We start from the raw sequence: 13,548 nt of genomic DNA on the forward strand, positions 1-13,548 counted from the left end.
CTGGCGGGCCTCACCCGCCCGTCCCGGGACAGCTGGCGGGCCACTCCCTCCCGTCCCGGGACAGTTGGCGGGCCACTCCCTCCCATCCTGGGACACCAGGCGGTCCTCGCCCTCCCGTCCCGGGACACCTGGCGGGCCATGCCCGCCCATCCCGGGAAGCCTGGCGGCGGAGGGCCATGCCTGCCCTTCACGGGACACCTGGCGGGCCACACCCTCTCGTCCCGGGACACCTGGCGGTCCTCGCCCTCCTGTCCCAGGACACCTGGCCGGACATGTTCACCCCTCCCGGGACACCTGGCGGGCCATCCCCGCCCGTCCCGGGACACCTGGTGGACCTTGCCCACCCGTCCCGGGACACCTGGCGGACCTTGCCCACCCGTCCCGGGACACCTGGCGGACCTTGCCCACCCGTCCCGGGACACCTGGCGGACCTTGCCCACCCGTCCCGGGACACCTGGCGGACCTTGCCCACCCGTCCCGGGACACCTGGCGGACCTTGCCCACCCGTCCCGGGACACCTGGTGGACCTTGCCCACCCGTCCCGGGACACCTGGTGGACCTTGCCCACCCGTCCCGGGACACCTGGCGGGCCATGCCCGCCCGTCCCTGGACACCTGCCTGCTGGACCACGCCTGCCCGTCCCGGGACACCTGCCTGCCGGGCCAAGCCTGCCCGTCCCGGGACACCTGCCTGCCGAGCCATGCCCACCCATCCCAGGACACCTGGCGGGCCATGCCTGCCCGTCCCGGGACATCTGGCGGGGCTCACCCGCCTGTCCCGGGACACCTGGCAGAGAAGGGCCCTCCCGTCCCGGGACACCTGGCGGGCAGGGGCCCACATGTCCCGGGACACCTGGTGGGCAAGGGCCCGCCTGTCCCGAGACACCTGGCGGGCAAGGGCCCGCCCTTCCTGGGACACCTGGCGGGCCACGCCCGCTTGTCCCAGGACACCAAGCAGGCCACGCCCGCCCGTCCCAGGACACCTGGCGGGCCACGCCCGACCGTTATGGGACACCTGGCAGGCCTCGCCTGCCCCTCCTGGGACATCTGGCGGGCCTTGCCCGCCTGTCTCAGGACACCTAGTGGGCCACGTCCGCCTGTCCTGGGACACCTGAAATACAAACCCTTAGTTTTCTCAAAGATAAAATAATGTATTGCAGTTCACTCCTAAAATCCATTGCAAACTAAAATCAATTGTAACAGATGGATTTATGAAAGAAGTCCTTTAAATTTGAGTTAAACTCGAATTGTTATGGAAATAACAAAATTTGCTGCAAAAAATTATTGTGTAAATGAAAATCGCAGTTTGTAAATAAACTTTATTGATTTAAATAAATAAAAAAAAACCTTTCATACAACAAACATTCTCCTCAAATTTTTGACATCTGATCGCGTCACTCTTTGAAGATGGACAGCTGCTCCTTCATTTTCCTTTTGTCCGTCTCCAGGCATCTGTAATTCCCCTGGAGGTTCTTGAGCTGGCAAACCAATTTCTTCTTCGCTCCTCGCAGCTGTCGAACCTCATCTTCCAACTGGTCGTTTCGTTCGCCCTGGACACCCGTCTTCCTTTACAGCGACTTGAAGCGATGATTTCCTTCCTCTAGAAGGCACCTCAGCTCGTTTCTCTTCAGTTTCGCAACCTGAACGTCACAATGGAGTCCACACGTTTCCTTCGTGAGGTCTTCCACTTCCTTCTGCAGGAGCTGGAACCTGACCTCGGCGTCCTTTCTGTCGGATTAGCGCTTTTCGGTCGCGTCTTTTCATTCCTGGACGAGCCTCGCCATCCTCGCCGCTTCTTCGGTATATATCTGCAGGTCTTTCTCCTTCTGTCGTAGCAGTTTCTCTTGCCTCTCAACCTGGCAGTTTGCCTCTGGCAATTGCACTGTCGGTTCCCTTATCCTCTCACATAGGGAATCGTTTCTCTGCCCAATTTCCTTTGTGTAATCCATCAACTGCTGATTTTCTTCTGTGTCTTGAGAATCTTGTCTTCCAACTGCTTTTTTTTCCATCTTCACTTGATCGTTCTCCTTCAGAAACAACGTCTCACCTTCGAATAAGTGGGCCCTTTCTTGCCAGGCCTGTTGTTGCAACACCTCCTGAGTTATCTGGATCACACGAGTGCTTTCTTCCTTTCCGCCCGCCTTCTGAATCTCTTCATTGTAGTCAAGCCTCTGTTGCAGCTGAAAAATTATCCTGTCCAAGTTCACCTGCTGCTCTCTCTGGTACTGTGTGGTGTCTCGCAAGGCCGAAATTCTCTCGTGCAATTCCATTTCCTTGGGCTGTTCACCTCCATCATCAGTAATTAGGAGGAACCTCACCAGTGAATAGGCAGCCTATAAACAACATGACTATCCTTGCGTTAGACTTCTCTCCGTATTTCAAACAACATCTACTAGACAACAACGTCCCACAACAGCTGCTGCCAAGGCCAGGTAAGGCCACATTTTCTTCAAACTGGAATACCCAGTTCATATACTCTCCTCTGTATCTCTCGCTTTTTCCTTGATTTTCAATATTTCACAAGAGATATTTCGATTTATCAAAATATAGCAGGAAACATTCTGAAAGATTTTTAATCATGCACTGTTTCTAGGTGTAATAAATTGCTGCAATTCTCTCTCTCTCTCTCTCTCTCTCTCTCTCTCTCTCTCTCTCTCTCTCTCTCTCTCTCGTCTCTCTCTCTCTCTCTCTCTCGTACGGGATCTTTTTGCAGTACGTATCTTTTTGTTTGGTCTCTTATCGTCTTATCTATTAAAATATATTTAGGGATTTTCCTTTATTTACCTATTTTTCTACAAGAATAACAATACCAACTACAGGCGGGCAATTGGAACTAAGCAAAAAATGACAATTTTTCTAGGCTACGTTTTATTTTTTATTGAATTTGACAAAATAACTAAAAGATATAATTCTAAATGAATTAGCCGAGACATCAAGAGAAATAATATATATTATATATAATAATCAACTACTCAACCATAATGATTTTCAAAAACCATAGGTAAGTTTTAAGATTTTAAATTTATATCACATGCATACAAAGAAAAGGTAAAACGAAATTTAATTATCCTATATAAAAGTGAAAATCAGATATAAAGGAGTACAATATTATTAGAGCATAACTTGATTCGTAAATTGAAATCCAATATAGAAATAAAGTAGAAACTCCTAACAACCCCATTCCTATATAAGGCGACGCATTTGGTGTGAACGCATCCTTAGAACACAAATGTCAATAATACTGTTTAATACGGATGATAATGACAACAATTAAATACTGTACCTCTCAAAGATGTGTAACGAAGAAACTGTTGCAATTTAAAAACAATTACAGAGTCAGCAATGTCGTCAAATATTAAATACAACAATGAAAACGACATGACATGTAAGGTTAAGAAAATGTATTGCAGAAGCGTGCTTGATAAAGAAAAAAAATATCTGCGTAAAACACGTTCCAGGGAAATCAAATACATAACCCACACTTCTGTTACATAATATAAGCTGTAGATTCCATACCTGATCGTCTGTGTGAGATCACAGATGCAGATGGAGATTGGACATCCTACTCTTTGTATATTATCATACTAAAAATAATGATAAAATATTAACACTAGCTCACATGTTTGTAGTTATGTTCCTTTTACTTGATTACCTATTAATGCTAATGTTTTGGAAGATCATGCATATTTCAAAGGTTTAAAGTGAAAAGTAATATTTATAGTATCTCAAAATTAAATGAAAAAAAATGTGATATTGGTTCAAAGTTATCTGCTAGATTGTCGGAAAAATGTGATGGTTTTTTAGTTTAACATTTAGTCAGACTGAAATAAGCCTTAAATTTTGAATATAGAAGGCTTTGTAAATATCACTACTTTCATTTTGTTATTTTGAAATAAAGGGAATTACAAAACGCGCTTCATTCCAAGAAAGGAAGGAAAACAGATTGAGGTAATAAAGTTGAGACAGAATAAGAGCACAGCAGTTAAGAAACTAAGGCTGGAATATTAACAGGGGGTCCAAAAGGTAGAAGAATTAAGCCCTGATAGAATTAGTGGAGCTAAAAGCTGCAGCCTACGAATGGCCATATACTAGGCAACTTAACTTGCCAATGCAAAGGTAGAAGCTAGTGGTTCCTAACCCTACCTAAGACAGGAAATGGTCAGGGAACGGCAAGGACCACGGCAGTTGACTTCACAGGAGAGAAAAGTTAAATTCCTACAATAACATATTAATTCTTTTACACATTAGAATGAGCTATATCTACATCGGCACTAGAAAACTACTTTGCTTCTTGAAACACAGAAATTGAGTTAAGTTATTTTTGTATTACAATGCATCTTGAAAACAAGGATGAAAATATCCTTACGAAAGAAATATAGTAAAATTGATAATAACTGATATTCTGCAACCGACCTGGTGCTAGGAAGGAAATAAGAACACGAGGCTTCTTCACACCATAATCTAGAAAAGAACTTAATAAGTTATCTCTCTCTCTCTTTCTCTTTCTCTCTACTTATCTTTGTCTTGTTATATTCTGTGGTTCTGTCTTTCTCTTTTCCACCAAATATGAACCTGTTATATTGGTGAAATTACCCTAATATTTCATGTTGTTTTAGTTACTAACATTTAGTAAATAAAGAAAATTACAGTTAGCAGTAATTTTTTAGTGTTATTGCCCACATCGCCCGCTTTCTCTTTGGAGGTTGGCCCAATCATGAATTGTATAAGTATATAGACATGTATCTGTGTGTATGGTTGCTACCTCAATAAAGTAAGTGAACTGAAAATTTTGCTAATTTGCTGATATAGATGTTCTATATATATATAATATATATATATATATATATATATATATATATATATATATATATATATATATATAAAGAGGTGGCTTGCTGCTTACAGAGCACCACCGTTGACACTGTTGGTGAAAGTTTTGTATCGATCTCGTGGACAGTCATGTCAGTATATAAGATTTAATAATCTATAGGAAATGCTATTTCATAAATACTGAGTTCCTAAGCACTTTTAGTCTCATGTTTATTTCGCATATTTCCTTAAATGCACATTTTACACTCAAACCCAGAATCGTCAACAACAAAATGTTCACGACCACTCTCTTAATTAACGTTAATAGATTATGGATACTTTACTCTATGCTCAAGAAAAATACCTGCTGCCCACTCCTCCTTCCTTGGCCTGACGGCGCAACATCTATTGTATGCTCCGTTAGTTACTTGTTCAACTGCTTCGGGGTTTCATAGTCGCGGATTCGTGTTCACTCTGGATCAGCGGAGGGAACGAACTATTGTGCGTGACTGTACATGAGAATGGACTAGCGTGAGTTCATTCGTGTGTTAAGTAACATGCGTACATCCGTACGTCTGTTAGTGGGAGTACATTCGTACTTGGGTAACAGTAAATGAGATATAATCTCTAGTATGAGAATTAAAGGGGTTATTACCTGATATTGATTGTGCGTGTGTGGAACACGCAACAAAAGAGGCGTTGGAGGTCTGTTGTAAGGTAAAGTGGAAAACTTTGGAAAAGTTAATGTCTTTATGTAGTGACATTGAGTTCAGTTCTAGAGAAAGGGGAGTGCGATGCAACACTCATTTATTGACAAACTTTAATATTTCATTGTTTGATCATTATATTCTCATTTTCAGATGGCTTAAAAGTCAACATATAGAAAAATGGGGTTTCTCTAGACTTGTATTAACTTTTGATAGACTATGAATTTTTGGACAGAAAGAGATAAGAGGGGGTACTTACTTAAATATGATTTGGGGAAGAATGTCATAGTTTAACGTGTGTGTGTGTGTGTTTTTTTGAGATACTCTTAACTCATTTTCTTCCATTTTCATGTTAGCTATTTTTGGGAAGTAAAAAGTTATATTTTTGTAATAGCGGGAGTTTGAATTTGCCTAAAGCTTAACAATCGATTTCACAGCTAGCTACAGAGGTAACACTTGAAGGGAACGATGGAAGCTAGGATACGTTTCCATTTAGGAGTTCTCTCCAATTATTTAAACGAGGGTAATTTTAACCCTCGTATATATATATATATATATATATATATATATATATATATATATATATATATATATATATATATATTATACCCGCGCGCACACACACATCGAAATCAGTCTTTTCAGATAGGGCTATAGATGCAAGAGGACTGATATGCCAAATAAATGCTCATTTTGTTATGAGGTTAGTTACCATGAGAAAATCTTGGTAAGATAAATCAATGATGAAATTTGCCATAGTCAGCTACCTAACCTTGACTTAGTAAAAGCTGTCGAATTAATTGAAATTGTAACAGTTCAGCTTGAAGAAACGCGTTCAGATCCATTTCCTTTTTATCTTTTGTGGGATGAGGTGGAGAAGAGCTCAACAGCTCATGGTTTTGATACTTCAGACTGCAGACCATCAAGGAAACGTAGAATTTTTACAAAGTTGCAGGAGTTTGTTGTTGTTGATTCTAACAGTCAGGAAGCACAGAGCACAAACTTTGACCTCAGAGTCAAGGATTCAGCACGAATTCACTTTTTTTTTTTTTTTTTTTTTTTTTTTTTCAACCCTATCGTAGACGATATGTTGTCAGAAATGAAAAGGCGGTTCTGTGATGAAACCTGCACACTTATGAAAACATTTCAGTCACTTAACCAACAAATTACGGAATTCTTATCTTTCAAGAAAATGTGTTTACTTTTTCATGCCTATAATGCTAACGCTGAAGATCTCAAACGTGACCTGTACTCTGCAAAAAGCATGTTAGAAAGACGCTACAAGGACGTAAGTGACACTGAAAGGCCTAAATCATTGTTAGAAACTTACTGAAATTTCTTAATCCACATGAGGAGGCATTTCCTAAACTCTGCAAACTAATTAGGGCTACTCTCAGAAATGCAATGGGCAATGGCAGATTAAGTAATCTTGCTGTGTTATCAATTGAAAGAATGCGAGTTAAAAGACTAGATTTAGAGGAATTTGTAGATAGGCTTGCAGAAAATCACAGGAACAAGACAATATTATTAAAATGGGTCATGCCGCAGTAGTCTGCTGCTTCTACATATAACGTATAGCAAGCATTTTTTTTAAATTTTGTTACTTTCAATATATATATATATATATATATATATATATATATATATATATATATATATATATATATATTATATTATTTCATCACGTCATCCATAATTTTATCAAGAGTACCTATTACATAATAGACTTATAAAAAAAGTCTATTTTTTCTTCTTGTATTTTCATGCTTATGTTTTACAATTTCTATATACACAGGAATCACTGTGTTTTGCATAGCTCATTTTATGTGTTTCAGTTTCATATCTGTAATTCCTATTCTGTAATTACGTATATTTATAATGTACCTGATTTCTGTACATCTCTGTTTTACTTGATACAATATAGCATAATCACAGATACCTGTATAATGCCTGAATATCCATCGCTGGTCTCAGAATATGCCTAGTGGTCCCCCCATATTCAGCTGTGCCCCCTAGGTGCCCACCCACAGACAGACTCCTAGCTACGCCACTGCTTAGAAGTTCATCTGCTGATGTATGTAAAATGTTTATCTCGGCAGAAGACTCTCTTTCAAGCATGTTCTATTGACGGAGATTGCTGCTTCAGCTGCATTTATTTCATAGATGTTCTTCTCTATTCTTCTTATTACGGCTTTTTCAATATCATTTAGGTTGGCGAATAACGCGCCTATTGGATACAGATGAAAAGTCAAGATCAATGAATTTTATGAAATTTACATCAATATTGAAATCTGGTGTGCAATGTCCGTAGATTATTCTATACCTACGTTTCTTCTGGATTCGACCAGATATTTTCAAGGCTGTGGCTTTGAGTAGACTGATGATAGACTTAGACTTATGGGGGATAGGGAAAGATGGAACTAATTGGGGTGAGGGGTGAGGGTAAGGGATGTGGAGGTATGGGGACAGGTTTAGAGTTAAGGAAGAAATAAAAGTAGTGTTAGTGATGAATAGAAGGGGGCAGACCCCTTTGCTTTGGTGAGGGTGCATTCGGTGCATGATTTTGGCGAGGTGGGAGGATCTGGAGGTGGTGATGATGATGGGATTTTTTTTTTTTTTTTTTTTGCGTCAGTGGCGGGTGGTGTCGATGTTAAAGTGATTAGATTGCCTCTCTATTGCAGATGTGGCTTTTTTTGTATAGGGAACTAGAGTATAGTTACTGGACAGATGAGATTCAACATATACAGTGCAGTATAATTGTATTTCTGAGGGAATAGCAATGTATTATAACTAGCTACATCAGTGCTAGGAATTTAGTGGTAATAGTTATTTTCACTATTATCATTTTCCTCATGCAACACACCTGACTCATACAGACACACTCATCTACCATTTTTTTCCCCAGACACGCCCGCTTGCAGACGCTCACACATCTCCATGCACACACATTCATACTGGCCCCCAATTCTGCATATTGGATCAGGTGGCACTTTTACTATCTTAGGCCCTAATCTCGGCCATGTTTTGAGGTCCCTTCTTTCTTCCTCAGTTTGCATTCTGCTCCTCTCCAATAGGTTATCGTTCATCTCAGCCATCCTGTCCCACGTCTTATTAGCTAGCCTGTGAACCCTACAGTTGAAGCTCTCCATCGTTGCTTTCATGCAATTCTCTTATAGTATTGTAGTATGGCAGTAACTCTTTGTAAGCTTTTCTTATGACTTTATTTTAAAGGGATTGTAACTGCATAATTGCGGTTTTACATGTTGCTGCTAGAATTGCTGATGGGTACTCTAGCAGTGGTCTCACCAGCGCTTTGTACAACATTAGGTACGTTTCAGTGGACACTGAACTGAACCTTCTAATCTTCTTGGCTGATGACCTCCCTCTTCTCATGCAGTTTAGCAGATGGTGTTTTAGCCCTGTTCTGGTGAAAGTGACTCCTAGGACCTTGATGGAATTTTTGAAGGGAATCCTTCTGCCATCCACAATTACATCCGATGGTTTTGGATAGACACTGATAGTAGTTGAAAAGTTTCTTGGCTAATGGCTATTTTCCATTTCTTCTCATACTCATTTATCTTATTTATTTACCTTGCTGGTTTTAGGGCTAGCATTTTTTTACCTCTTTTATTTGGATATGTTATTATTTGTATGTGGTCATCTGCAAATACAATCTGATGACAGCCTGCAGCAGGGGCAGGGACATCTCTTGTATAAAAGTTGAGAAGTATGGGTGCCAACACACTCCCCTGGGGAACTCCACTTTGTATTGGGAATTCAGGACCTGTTATTTGTGCTTTCCTGTTGTCCAAAAAGCAGCACAGTAGCCGTAGCATGACGTTTGGCATGGGAGTGATCATCATTTCATATTTCAGGCCATTGTGCCGTACTTCATCAAAGGCTTTTGCAATGTCCCTAGAGACCACATTGCACCCTTGCCCTTCAGTCTGTGACAGCGCTATGTTCTCATATAGTACTGCAGTGGCCAATTGAGTCCCTCTACCTTTTGTGAATCCATACAGGTTCTTGTTTGTCAACCCATTTTCATTGAGGAATCTCACTAGCCTCTTTTCAATTATGGTTTCCACAATTTTGCCAGGAAGTTCCATCTGGGTTATTGGGCGGTAATTTTCCACATGTCTTGGGTCCTTCCCTGGTTTTCCTAGGAATCGTATCAGCCCTTCTTTATAGATGTCTGTGTAGTAGCCCATGCTAATGTTTTCATTTGTTCTTCTTTTAATATATCCAGCATAGCATCAGGTAGATTTTGCATTAGCTCTTTTTTTATATTTGATTTTCAAGGGGCTTTCCTTTTCTTTCCTCTTCTTATGATGGATTTTGTTTCATTTAATTCTATCGGTTTAGTCATGGGATTATCTGGGTCCAACCTACTGGTGTCTACTCTTAGGTGAAGTGTTATATTTTCTCTTTCCCTGAATATTGCCTTTTCTACCTCTCTATCTTGTTCGCTATCGAAGTTTCTATTTTCTTCCTCAGTTATTCTGAAGGTGTTCCTCCAGTATTCTCTGAATGCCAGTTCTCTTTCGTTATCTTGGTAGATTTTCATATTATTATCAATTATATGGGACCAAATCACCTTCTTTACCTAGTAGTCAGCTGATGTTTTCCCAGATTTTCGCTGGCTGCCCGTATAGATCATTTGCTGTTTTTACGATCTTTTCCCAATGATTATCATGGGGGATTTTGGATTCTTCCCCTATTAGGGTTTGCAGTTGTTTTGCCCTGTGGAACATCTCCCTTGTCCACCTGTTTAATCTTGAAGCTGTTTCTAGTTTTTCAAGATGCCCCTGCAGTAATTTCAGTTGGTCGTTTGCCACTGGAGCTTTTAGTATTCTGAACCATCTTGTAGGGATGTTGTCCTCAACTGCTCTCGCTATGGTTCTGAATCAAGCCTTTAACTTGTTATCGATGTAGGTTTTGTCCTTTATTTCTTGCTGTTCATTTACTCTGTGGGCTTCCCTCTCTAGTTGGTTTTAAAAATTTTCCCACTCTGCATTTGCGGGACAGTTTCTTGGAGCTGTGGGGATCACAATGCTTTTTGTAGCTAGAGTCAGGATCACTGGTAGATGATCGGAGGATGTTAGTGCACCTTGCTGGAGTGCATTGTTCAGGTGGGCTTGCCTGTTAGCTAGTACAATGTCCAGTCTACCTAAATTTAGGCCTATGTAGGTATGGAAATCTGGGCCCAGGAGTGAGGCTATTCCTCTATTTATTAGGTCATGCACTTGGTCTCCATTAGCATTATTCCTCTCATAGCCCATTTGGCCATGAGATGCATCTAGGTCACCAAACAAGTAGGCTGGCAGTCGTCTTTGAAGTATAGTCTTTATGTCCTCTCTGGAGAAGAGTCGTCTTCTTGGTGGCAGACATGTTGTACTTTTGGCGACTGGTCCTCTTCTAGTCTTGACTTCCACTGCAAGTACATCCAGAAGCCTATGATCTAGATTTTTTTTACTGCTACCGCTGTGCCTACGTGGTCTTCATTACAGATATTTCGTTTATAGACATTGTAGCCATATATCTTCAAGGGTGCGTCATTTGTAATTCCCGTTGCATTTAAGAGCATTATATGTAGGTCTATTTGCTTGTAATAGGCAGTGAGTTCCCTTTTTCTACTGAAAGTCCATTTCAACACATTATATTGTATTATTACTAGTTTCTCCATTTCAAAGATATTTGTTTCCGGTTTTGACTAATTGATTGTTTGTTGCCTTAGTTTCCGGTGACCCATCTGAATGTTTTGGAATCTTTCTTCATTTACTCTGGTTATTTTCATGTGTCAGATCGAGAGTTCCATCTTTTATTGCTCTTTTCACTTCATCGTTGGGCACATCCCCTGCATACCCATACTTTAATTCACCTGTTGAAAAAATCATATCGATCATTTTTTCTTTGGATGGCTTACTTGGCATTGCAGTATTTATGCTTGCATATATGATCATGTTGGGCTATTTTTCTTTCTTTGTGGTTTTCTGCTCTTCCCTGTACCCAGCTACTTTCGTCTCACTTTCATTTGTTATCATTATTTTAGCCGGTCTCCTGTCCGGTGCGATTGATTGGGTACTTCTCTGTCGTTTTTTATTTTCATAATTCTCGTTTCCTTGAGTTTCTTCTGGTTGTCCCTGGGACTGTTGAATATAATTTCTACCTTCTTGTTCAGCTCATTTTTTCTGTTACTGCCTCTGAAAATATTATTTCTTTGGGGATTATAACTTTTGGAAGCCCATTAGCTTCATAGATTTTGTCTAGCGTGATTTGGAATGTGCCCGGGATTGCTGCTTCATTCGTATTGGCCAATGTGAGGGCTGTGTTTATTACTGCATTATGGTTATTTGATGAAACATTCTGTTTGTTCTTCCATCCTGCTGTTTCTTGTTTATTAATGGCTTGTCTATTTATCTTTGCTGCATTTTGGCTGCTACTGATACATATGTTGGTGCTGTTGTTGTTATTTTTCTCTTTTGCCTTTCCTCTTTTATTAACTCCTTATATATCCTCTTCCTCACTGGGCATCTCATGGCCATTGTTGGATGACTGCCGTTGCAATTTATGCACTTTGAGATTGCGCAGTGGCAACCAGTATACCTGTGTTCATGACTGCTGTAATTGGAGCATATTTTGTAGTCCTTGTCTTTTTTGCAAGTGTTTCACTCATTGTCGTATTTGTAACATCTCATGCATTGCTTTATTTTTGTATATATGTCTGAATTTAGTTGATTTCCCCAGAGTGATTGGAAGAAAAGAAGGATCTCTCGGTTCAAAGCATTTTTAGTCATTTCATGATTTTCAATTTTGAATTTTACCAAGTTAGAGTCTCTTACTTTTACTACTTCCATTACACTGCAGTAATTGTTACATCTTTCAATTTCTGTTTGAAGCTCCTCTTTGCTATGACTATACATAATCATCCTGAACTGACACCACTAGTATTCGGTTTGCGATGTCTTCAGGTTCTTCTATAATTTTAAATATTTCTTTGATGAAAAGTGTTTTTCGTTCCCTGCCTAGGAGGTTCGTGGCCGTTTGGTCATCAGTTACTAATATAAATCCACGCCTTGTGTTAATAACTTTGTAAACTTCGATGTAATTTTTGGTTAAAATTTCCCAAAGTTTAGTTGAATGATGGATGTGGATGATAATGGGAATAGGATAGTGCGTTGAAGGGTACAATGAATGAAAGGGTAAATGGTATGGGAGGGTACAAAGAATGAATGTTTAGTTTTTATTTGTCACAAAGAAGGGTGACAGCTACCTATCCCTATGCTGGCACTGAAATAGGGGCCAGGACGATGCCGACTACCTAGAATTGAGTTCTGATTTCATAAAACCTCATGGGCCACATCCCTCGAATTCTAGGCAGAGTTAGTACAGTGAATGAATGAAAGAACAATGTTGTTGTTGTTTAAGATTAAGCAGGCTGTATGCCAGCACGGGCTCTTGCTCAAGAGCAGCCCGTAGGTCATTTGAATATTTTGCATGTGGAAAGGTGATTTTAAGGATATGAGGTGAGCCTTTATTTATGATTCTATGGGATATGCAGGTGAAATGGTATGATTTGCAAGTGAAAGGAAAGGTGAACAGGCAAGGTTACAAACCCCTTTAAATCCTAAGGTACCCGTTAGTGGAAGATAAAGATCGATAGTAGCGAGTGCTGGCGAGTCAGAGATAGCCAGTAAGGAAATAGAAAAATTTATCGTCGTAGAAAAACGGAAAAAAAAGGTACATAAATCTATGGAGTTCAAGTACCATATTTCATTACTCGATAATAGAAAAAAAAGCGCCGATCGTTAGCGATAGAGATCGACGAAAGAAAAACGAAATATTATCAGTATTAGAAATAGCAAAACAAAAGTAAACAACAGATTAAGCGGTAGTTTGAGTGACAGTTGAAATATTCGGTCGGAAGACGTGAGGCGGCCGAAAAACGGAGGGGAAAGGAAGGATAATAAGTAGTAGAAAAAGATAATTACCCACTAAAAAAAAAGCAGTGGAGCAATTATTACATCTGGCCT

General features: G+C 40.5%; 1 pseudogene; it reads right to left on the reverse strand.

The window, feature by feature from the left end:
• Window positions 1-9,726, reverse strand: part of LOC135216535 (kinesin-like protein KIF3A) — a 133,055-nt pseudogene extending 123,329 nt beyond the window's left edge.
• Between the last annotated feature and the right edge of the window lie 3,822 nt (window positions 9,727-13,548).

The sequence above is a fragment of the Macrobrachium nipponense genome, chromosome 6 (assembly GCF_015104395.2).
Source record: "Macrobrachium nipponense isolate FS-2020 chromosome 6, ASM1510439v2, whole genome shotgun sequence".
NCBI lineage: Eukaryota > Metazoa > Arthropoda > Malacostraca > Decapoda > Palaemonidae > Macrobrachium > Macrobrachium nipponense.